Below are 8,312 nucleotides of genomic sequence, written 5' to 3'. Positions count from 1 at the left end.
CCATTGCCCACCGTCGCATCAATACGCACTCTCCGCCGTCGTATCCCAGCAGTCAGGGAGGGGAAGGGCCCTCCAAGGCCCTTCCCCACCCTGACTGCTGGGTGAGAGGCTGGGAATCAGGAACAGTGGGCCTGCTCCCAGTCTGCAGAAGAGATGAGTGGAAAAGCAGGCCTTGAGACAAGGGCTGGTGTATAGGTTCCTTGTGCTGGACAGTGGTCTCGGGATGAAAGCCAGTTCAAGGGTACATTCTCAAGCTGGTGGGCACTCGGAGCTGCTGAGACTTGACCTTGCTGGGAGCTGGATAGAGAGCATCTCAGAATTGTCTACCCCAAACCCAAAGAAGGTACTGCCACACTGAAGGACCACAAACCTGGTGGCTTAAAACAACAGAAACGTGCTTTTCCACAGTTATGGAAGTTCCATGTCCAAAATCAAGGTGTTGGTAGGTCCATGCTCCCTCTGAAGGCTCTGGGGGAGGATGGGTCTTTACCTCTTCCTAGGTTCTTGGTGGCTCCCAGCAATCTCTGCTGTTCCTTGGCTCTTCCCATGTCTCTCCAGTGTTTGCAGATCCTCACATGGCCTTCCCCTTGTGTCTCCTCTGTGTTTCCAATTTTCCTTTGTTCTATAAGGACACGGACCACTGGACTTAGGGCTGACCCTCCTCCAGCATGACCTCCTCTTGACATGATTACGTCTGCAAGGAGTCTAATTCCAAATAAGATCGCATTCACAGATACCAGAGATTGGGACTTGAACATTTTGGAGGACATCGTTCTACTCACCTCACAAAGCAAAGTCCAGATTCAAGGACTGTATAGACCACTTCTTGATGGGAGGAGTGACAAAGTCATATAGCATAGGAATGTAAATGTCTTCGAACACGCGAATGGTAGGGACTCCGTGGCCATTTTACGATCGACTATACCTCCATCACCAGTTCTGAATTTCCCTTGTCCCTGGAAAGCATCACTGGTCTGGGTGTTTTTCCGGAAGGCTTCAACTGTGTCTTCATCCCACATAGGTCTCAACCTTCCTTGTCAGGCCACAGTTGTGTGTCTGTTTACGAAACACAAAGACACCCGATCGAATGCTCTCCGTTGCAGGCATTCTTTTTGCTGTCCTTAGAGAGCAGCAGTGCCACTCCTGATGTCCCCCCCGGGTCAACTGCCCCATCAGTATAACAATCTTTTCTTGGCTGGATGGTCCACGGGCACAAGGAGCCTAGGTGGGCCAGATGCTAACTTCTCTTTCAAGTTCAACAGAACACTTCACCGTGAGTCTCTCGCCCTGAAGTAGTTAGTGTGTGGCACAGCATGTCAGTCCAGCAGGGGCTGTGTGCGCCCTCGGATGGATTGCTCGCAAAGATGCTGCACATAGAGAAGGCAAATCCGCATCCTAAGTGTAACTAATTTGCCCCCCCACCCCCACAGCGTGGAAGGAATCCTGATGTAACCTTCCTGCTACCAAATGGCTGGCTGGTCCTTTTGAGAAACGGGCATCATACCAATTGCTCAGCATTGATCTCTGCTGGGTCGGTTAGGCATTCAGTAGCGGCAGTATCGAGATCATCCTTGGTGGAAGAAACTCTTCCTTCCGGGCCGTGCAGAACCTCCAGCCCTTGCACCAAGACCACTGCCTTCACGGACCCGTTGCCGTTGTGGGGAGAAGCCGGCTGGGCCCCACCGCGGGGTTCCCTCTCTTTGCGGGGAGGTTGAGGTGGAGTTGCCATTTTGCTGGGAGCCCCTGGCAGAGACACAGGAATCCACGTACCCTTTTTATGCACCGCCCTAGGCACATTAGATGTGTCCACGCACCTTTCCAAAACTTCTGGTCTCTGACTGTAGCATTGTGATTTATAATGAAAAAATGTATATATTTGGTCTTTGTCCCTGTTTTTTGGCCCAGAGCTCCTGAAATGCTTGGAATTTCCTGTGAGGAGAGCAATAAACGTGTCTTTTGTTATGTGAATGAGGTGACATTGGGAGCACACCTCAGGATGGGGGCTGGTTGCCTGGAGAACCAAACGAATAATTAGAATGTTGGAACTTTCAGTTCTCCTTTCCTGACATCCACAGAGGGAGGAGGGACCGAAGGTGGAATCGATGGCCCATGGCCAGTGAGCTGACTAGTCATGCCTTCATGAGCGCACCTGGGGGGCTGTCCTTAAGCATCTGCCTTCCGCTCAGCTCCCGATTGTGGGGTCCTGGGATTGAGGCCCGTGGCAGGCTCCCAGCTCAGTGGGGAGTGTGCTTCTCCCTCTCCCTCTGCCTCTGCTCCTGTGCCCCGCTCTCTGGCTCACTCTCTCTCTCTCAAATAAGTAAACACAATCTTTTTTAAAAAGCATGCCTTTGTAATGAAGCCTCCTGTAATACCCAAAAAGAACAGGGTTTGGAGACCTGGGTTGGAGGTACGGGAGAGTGGCGTGCCTGGAAAGAACATGGAAGCTCTGTGCCTTTCCCCCATGCATTGTCAATCAGGCTGTTCCCGAGTTATAATAAATCAAAGATCTAGTGTCTCTGCATCCTTTCAGCTGCTCCCGCACATTAATCCAACCCACAGAGGGGGTCTTGGGAACCTCTGATTTATAGCCAGTTGGTAAGAGGTACAAGCAAAAACCTGAATTTGAGGGGTGCCTGGGTGACTGAGTCGGTGGGGCATCTGCCTTTGGCTCTAATCATGGTCTCGGGGTCCTAGGATGGAGCCCAAGTCGGGCTCCTTGTTCAGCAGGGAGACTGTTTCTCCTTCTCCCTCTGCCTCTTCCCCTGCTCATGTGCTTTCTTTCTCTGTGTCAAATAAATGTATAAAATCTTAAAGACAAAACAAACAAACAAACAAACAAAAAAAAAAAAAAAAAAAAACAAGAAACGACCTGGATTTGAGACTGGTGTCTGAGGTGGGGTGAGGTCTTATTTTTTTTTTTTTTTAAAGATTTTATTTATTTATTTGACAGAGAGAAATCACAAGTAGATGGAGAGGCAGGCAGAGAGAGAGAGAGAGAGAGGGAAGCAGGCTCCCCGCCGAGCAGAGAGCCCGATGCGGGACTCGATCCCAGGACCCTGAGATCATGACCTGAGCCGAAGGCAGTGGCTTAACCCACTGAGCCACCCAGGCGCCCATGGTCTTAAAAGGACAAATGCTACACAGAATCGAGCTAAATTTTCGGACACTGCATGGTGGACAGGAATCGCTTGGTGCTCTAGAAAACTCCCACCACACACTGGCACTGGGTACAGAACGTTTTTTACTGACCTTCCAATCTGATGCCTCCTGGGTCCCTGACCAATCTTCCAAGTCATTTTTCATGGACATCTGTATCTCAGGCCATTTATCTCTCTCCACCAAGGGGAAAACCAAGTGTGCTGCTCACTGGGAGGATTTCTCGGTCATCACCCTGAGCGGGACTGGAGCTAGGCAACAGTCTGTTTTTACTAGTACCAACGTAATAACATGACCCACCAATGAGCCAGGTCTAAGCGTTTCCCTATCCTTGGTCAGTCGCAATGACTCCCTCTCGCACCGCTCAGGAGTCCACAGGTATGAGCTAGTTGAGGGGGAGAACCAGCACGATGGAGCCAGGTGACCTGGGGTCTGGACTACCGGTCCTCGAACCTGACTTAAGCCTCTTTCTGATTCCAGATGGGCCTGGTCCTGAAGGTGCCATCTTCACTATCTTGCTTCTGTGCCTGCCTGGCCACATGACTTGGTGAGTCTGCCAATACTTAGCTCATGATGGGCAACTCCAGTCACATGGGTACTGGATGTCCCGTGGTGGGCTTCCACATCTGCACCAAAGCCCAGCAGCGTGACGGCAGCTGCTTTTTGAATAGTAAGGAGCTCGGCTGCAGGACTCCGGCCTTGCTCCAGACCCTCACCAGTCTGTGCTTGGATCCTTCTATAGAGGCTTCCCACGGACTCTTCACAGCATCGTTATCTACCATGGACAGATCCCCGCCCGCCTTCAGGTCGGCCCTGTTAAGCTCTGACGGCTGAGCGCTGGCACAGCAGCCCTGTCCTTCGGCGGGACACTTCCTTGCTCTGGGCCCTGCGCAAAACAGGTCATGCCTGTGCATCCCAAGACCTGCTCGATCAAACAAGCCACCATTTCAGTGATCTACTCAACATCATGCCAAATACACCCCTTTTCTTGCCTGAGTTAATGTCTGTTTCTTTTTGCAATCAGAAAATCCAAAAAAAAAAAAAAAAAGTCCTAACAGCCCTTTTCTTCTTTGCCTCCGAGAGCAAGATGGGTCACTAGCAACGCTATTGGAACCGTCTGAGGAAATCTGCTTAGCCCAGCACGGTCTGATCTGGAAAAACGGCCTCAATGTTTGCCCCCACTGTCTCCATCAGTACAAAAAGAACACGGGCGGGGGGCGGGGAAAAAAAAAAAAAAAAAAAAAAGAACACGGGCTTCATTAAGTTGGATTATGTGAACTTCCTTGAAAAGGTCATCAAAGAGACCTACCTTAGCTGCAGATATCCAAGATACCTACCTTAATGCTAACTCATTATACATCAAATAAAAATACTTCAATTAAAAAGAAAAGAAAAGGGGCGCCTGGGTGGCTCAGCAGGTTAAAGCCTCTGCGTTCAGGTCAGGTCATGATCCCGGGGTCCTGGGATCGAGCCCCACATCTGGCTCTATGCTCAGCAGGAAACACGCTTCCCCCTCTCTCTCTGCCTGCCTCTCTGCCTGCTTGTAATCTCTGTCTGTCAAATAAATAAATAAATCTTTAAAAAAAAAAAAGAAGAAAAAAGGGGCGCCTGGGTGGCTCAGTGGTTGGGCCTCTGCCTTCTGCTCAGGTCATGATCCAGGGGTGCTGGGATGGAGCCCCGCGTCTGGCTCCCTGCTCAGCGGGAAGCCTGCTTCTCCCTCTCCGACTCCCCATGCTTCTGTTCTCTCTCTCCCTCTCTTGTTGTTTGTCTCTCTGTCAAGTAAATAAACAAAATCTCTGGAGGGCGCCTGGGTGGCTCAGTAGGTTAAAGCCTCTGCCTTCGGCTCAGGTCATGATCCCAGAGTCCTGGGATCGAGCCCCACATCAGGCTCTCTGCTCAGCAGGGAGCCTGCTTCCCCCTCTTTCTCTGCCTGTTTCTCTGCCTACTTGTGATCTTTGTCTATCAAATAAGTAAATAAAATCTTTGGGGAAAAAAAAAGAAAAGAAAAGAAAATCCTAACAAATACAAAGCCTTCCCAGAGTGTGGGGGAGGAAGACCTCAAGAGACAGTCAGTCGATCCAGGGGTAGCTACTTTGATCAGAGTTCAGCAAGGAGGAAGAGACTGCGGGCCACTCCAGCATAGCAGGAGGGCTGTCTCCACCGCGACTGTCATGGCCATTGTAGCATTGTTTAGCCTGAAGACAAATGCCAAGGTGGGCTTCACCTGGGTTCTTATCTGGCTGGTCCTGTCACGACCCTGTGCTGCCTTCCGTCCATGCCCTGAAGCTTGGATCTCCTGAGGACACTGCACCGCCCTATGGAAGGCTTCCACTTCACCCCAGCCTTGATTGTGCGAAGAGGTCAGGAGCCCACTCTTTTATTTTTCCCCTGGATGTGGCTGCTGGTCCACATCCCCACCATGCCAGATGCCCATCTGGGGAGCCCTGTTTCCCACTAGTCACTCACGACCTTCCTCACTGGCTTCCCCGGAAGGAATCTCTCAGGGAAGCTGAGGCCGGACCGTGGCCCAGAAACTCTGTCCAACCTTTCTTTATTTTTTTTTATTTTTAAAGATTTTATTTATTTATTTATTTGACAGACAGAGATCACAAGGAGGCAGAGAGGCAGGCAGAGAGAGAGGGGGGAAGCAGGCTCCCTGCTGAGCAGAGAGCCCCATGCGGGGCTCGATCCCAGAACCCTGGGATCATGACCTGAGCCGAAGGCAGAGGCTTTAACCACTGAGCCACCCAGGCGCCCCCCAACCTTTCTTTAAATGTTGAGTTTGCCCACTCCAAAGGCACCAGCAACTGCACCAGAAACTTTGTGTCCAAGGAAGTCGTCGCCAAACCCAAGGTCATTTAGGCTTTCCCCTAGGTTATCATCTTCTGAGATTTTATAGTTTCGTGTTCTATGTTTCGGTCTATGATCTATTTTGAGTTAATTTCTGTGAAGTGTGTGAGGTCCATGTCCAGATTCATTTAGTTGCATGTGGATGCCCAAGGTGTTCCCACACCATTTGTTGAACAAATTGCCCCTTTCTCCACTGAACTGCCTTTGCTCCTCTGTCAAAGCTCAGTTGACAGCATGTGTAAGGGACTGTTCCTGCTGTTCCATTTGGCCACACTGAAAGCCCTGTTGATGGCATGAAGCAAGCAAACGCAAGACCCAGGGCGCTTCTCGTGCTCTGTAGGAGAACTTACCTTGGCTCCTGGGAACATGGGTGTTTCCTTTTCCAGTGTTTTTTTTTTTTTTTTTTAATACAAATGCAGAGCATCAGATTATCCACTACCCATAAAATTTGTCCATTCAAGGCCCACTTACATTTTGTTTATTTTTAAAATAAGCTAATTCATGCCTGTGAAATAGGAGCGCCTGGGGGCCTCAGTGGGTTAAGCCTCTGCCTTCAGCTCAGGTCATGATCTCAGGGTCCTGGGATCGAGCCCCATGTCAGGCTCTCTCTGCTCAGTGGGGAGCCTGCTTCCCCTTCTCTCTCTGCCTGTTGCTTTGCCTACTTGTGATCTCTGTCTGTGTCAAATAAATAAATAAAATCATTAAAAGAAAAACCAAAACGAAATGAAAAACACCCGAGAAATTACCAGCTGGCCCTGGCACGTAACCACAGGGACCAATAGCCTGGATTAAGATTTATCATTCTCTTGCTTGTTCAAAATTGCCATAGAATATGTATAAGAAAATATTTGCCATTTTCACCACTTTTAAGCACAATTCGGACGCATTAAGTACATTCTTAATGACTCTTGCCATTATTTCCAAAACCTTTTCATCACCCCTTAAGTCTGTTTCCATTCAGCGCTGGCTCCCCATTCCCCTCCTCCAACCCCTGGCAATCTTTACCTACTTTCTGTCTGTGTGACTTTGCCCATTCTAGATGTTTCATTTAGGAGGACTTATGTAGTATTTGTCATTTTATAACTGATTTCTCTCAATAATGTTGGCAACATATTGTAGTATGGATCAGAACCTCATATATATTTTTTAAATTTTTTAAAGGATTGTATCTATTTATTTATCAGAACAAGTGAGAAGGAGAGCATGAGCAGGGGAGCAGAAGGCAGAGGGAGACACAGACTCCCTGCTGAGCAGGGAGCCTGCCATAGAGCTTGATCCCAGAACCCTGGGACCATGGCCAGAGCCAAAGACAGATTGACTGAGCTATCCACGTGCCCCAATATTTTTAAATTTTTATTAGTTTTTTATTTTTTTACATATTTTTAAAAATTCCCTCCAATTAAAAAAAAATTCCTTCCCATGTCTGTGAATCTGTGACCCTCAGGATGGGGGTGTGCACTCCCTGAGGAAGGAGGTAGGCAACTTCCTCTGCTGTGGGAGGCCTCCAGGCTGTACTCCTAGGTAAGTAAGGGTGACTGTTCCTCGAGGAGGAAATGTCCCATCAATCAATTTTTTTTTCATATTTTATTTATTTCTTTCGTTATTTATCTGAGAGAGAGAGAGAGCACAAGCAGGGGGAGCAGCAGGCAGAGAGAGAGAGAGAAGCAGGTGTCCCTACAGAGCAGGGAGCCGGATGCAGGGCTCGATCCCAGGACCCCGGGATCATGACCAGCTGAGCCACCCAGGCGCCCCGCCATCAGTCATTCAGTCTCCATAGAGACTGTCAAAAATTGCCAATGCCAGCTCTATCTCAATTTGTCACTGCGGGGTACTGGGAGAAGTTTTCAATTAGCAATGATTGTGTCACAGATAAACCTCATTGGCCAAATGGCATTTCACTGTGTGGATGGACCACATTCATGTATCCATTTATCTGTCAATGGGCATTTGAGTTGATTCCCCTTCTTTACATGGTTTTAAAGTATTTTTAAAGAAGATTTTAATTATTGGGGCGCCTGGGTGGCTCAGTGGGTTAAAGCCTCTGCCTTCGGCTCAGGTCACGGTGTCAGGGCCCTGGGATGGAGCCCTGCATTGGGCTCTCTGCTCAGCGGGGAGCCTGCTTCCCCCTCCCCTCTCTGCCTGCCTCTCTGCCTACCTGTGATCTCTGTCAAATAAATAAAATCTTTATAAAAAAAATAAATCTTTAAAAAGAGAGAGAGTACAGAAGAAAACCTATGGACAGACAACTCTCACTTTTGAATACAAGTGCAAACATTCCTAAGTAAAAATAAACAAGACTACAGCCA

General features: G+C 48.9%; 1 non-coding gene across 1 annotated transcript; it reads right to left on the bottom strand.

The window, feature by feature from the left end:
• Window positions 1-7,774: 7,774 nt before the first annotated feature.
• Window positions 7,775-7,911, bottom strand: LOC132007882 (U4 spliceosomal RNA). Its single transcript, XR_009401443.1, has one exon. It is a non-coding gene; the product is annotated as a U4 spliceosomal RNA (small nuclear RNA).
• Between the last annotated feature and the right edge of the window lie 401 nt (window positions 7,912-8,312).

Source organism: Mustela nigripes, chromosome X (assembly GCF_022355385.1).
Source record: "Mustela nigripes isolate SB6536 chromosome X, MUSNIG.SB6536, whole genome shotgun sequence".
Lineage (NCBI taxonomy): Eukaryota > Metazoa > Chordata > Mammalia > Carnivora > Mustelidae > Mustela > Mustela nigripes.
The sequence above is the reverse complement of the archived record's forward strand: the minus strand, read 5'-3'. Positions and strand labels throughout refer to the sequence as shown.